Here is a 1716-nt window from a genome sequence, read left to right as displayed (position 1 = left end):
GTCGGGCTCCTTCCTGAGCAGGGAGCCTGCTTCTCCCTCTCCCTCTGCCTGCCACTCCCCCTGCTTGTGCTCTCTCTACCCCTGTCAAATAAAAATAAATAAAATGTTTTTAAAAAATGTACATATAACATCACACTTCCTAGTGATTAACTAGATGCTTTTCTACTAACATCAGGAACAAGGACAGGATGTCCCTTCTCACCAATCCTCCTCAACAGCAACGTCCTAGCTAATGTAAGAAGACAACACAAGACAAGACAAGGCATACAGATTGGGGCACTTCTGGTGTCCTTTCTCCTATGAGGACCTTGGGCCCCGGACTGCACATGTAAAGGGTACAATCTCTAAACTGGAGTGGGGTAGAGGCAGGCCGGCACCCCATTCTCGCCTTTGGGGTCACTGGCCTCAGGATCAGACATGGCCCAGAGCTTGAAAGACATAGAGGGACACGGGCAAGGTGCTAAAGTTGCTGCTGGGGGCCGGCGCCATGGCCTACGGCATCCATGAGTCTGTTTCACCATAGAAGGTGGGCACAGAGCCAATTTCTCCAATCGGATGAGGGCCTTCACTTTAGGATCCCCTGATTCCAGTACCCCATCATCTAGGACATTCAGGCCAGACCCTAAAAAATTTCCTCTCCCACAGGCACCAAAGACCTGCAGATGGTAAGCATCTGTGAGTGCTGTCTCAACCCATTGTCATGGAGCTTCCCAGCATGTACCAGTGCCCAGGGCTAGACTAGGAGGAGTGAGGACTGCCATCAACTGTCAAGGAGGTACTCAAGGGAGGTGTGGCCAAGTTCAACACCTTGCAGCTGATTACCCAGCGGGCCCAGATATCCTTGTTGATTTCATGGGAGCTGACAGTGAGGACCGAGGAATTCAGCCTTATCCTGGATGATGTAGTCATCACAGGGCTGAGCTTTAGCCGAGCGAGTATACAGCTGCTGTGGAAGCCAAACAAGTAGCTCAGCAGGAGGCCCAGGGAGCCCAGTTTCAGGTGGAAAAAGCAAAGCAGGAACAGCAGCAGAAGACTGTGTAGGCTGAAGGTGAGGCCGAGGCCACCAGGAGGCTTGGAGAAGCCCTGAGCAAGAACCCTGGCTACATCAAACTGGGCAAGATCCAGGCAACCCGGAACATCTCCAAGACGACTGCCACATCACAGAATTGTATCTGTCTCACTGCTGAAAACCTTGTGCTCAATGTACAGGATGAAATTTTCACTTTGAAAACTGACAGCCTTATCAAGGGTAAGAAATGAGCTTAGTGATGAAGAACTCCCCTCCCCCAGAGAAAAAGTGAATCTGCTTCTCCCCTGGCTTTTGAGGAGCCAGTGTGGGGCCCAACCGACCCCCATCCTGCCCCTGGTATCATGTCATAGTCCCTTCTGTGTCTGTTCTCCCAGCCCTTCCTGGATGAACACAGACTGGCCAATTTTCAAGGGAATGACTTTCCTCTTCTCGGTGTTGGCCAGGGGTGTTGGGACAGTATGATTTCTGAGTGATTTTGTATAGTATTGTTTCCTCCTTCCAGGTTGGGGGGTGATAACCACCATCCCAGGAATTCTCAATAAAAAGAAATAATAAAAGGTACGCAGATTGGGAAGGAAGAAATAAAACTCATTGTTTGCAGATGACATGATTCTCTATGTAGAAAATTCCAAAGGGTTCTGCCCCAAGATGGCATGTAGGAAGAGCCTGAACTTACCTCCTGCATG

At 50.0% G+C, this 1716-nt stretch overlaps 1 pseudogene; it reads left to right on the top strand.

The window, feature by feature from the left end:
• Nucleotides 1–1417, top strand: part of LOC117998458 — a 7951-nt pseudogene extending 6534 nt beyond the window's left edge.
• Nucleotides 1418–1716: the final 299 nt, after the last annotated feature.

This window comes from Mirounga leonina, unplaced genomic scaffold, assembly GCF_011800145.1.
Source record: "Mirounga leonina isolate KUSES-001 unplaced genomic scaffold, KU_Mleo_1.0 Mir_414, whole genome shotgun sequence".
Taxonomy (NCBI): domain Eukaryota; kingdom Metazoa; phylum Chordata; class Mammalia; order Carnivora; family Phocidae; genus Mirounga; species Mirounga leonina.
This window is presented reverse-complemented; position numbering and strand designations above follow the sequence as displayed.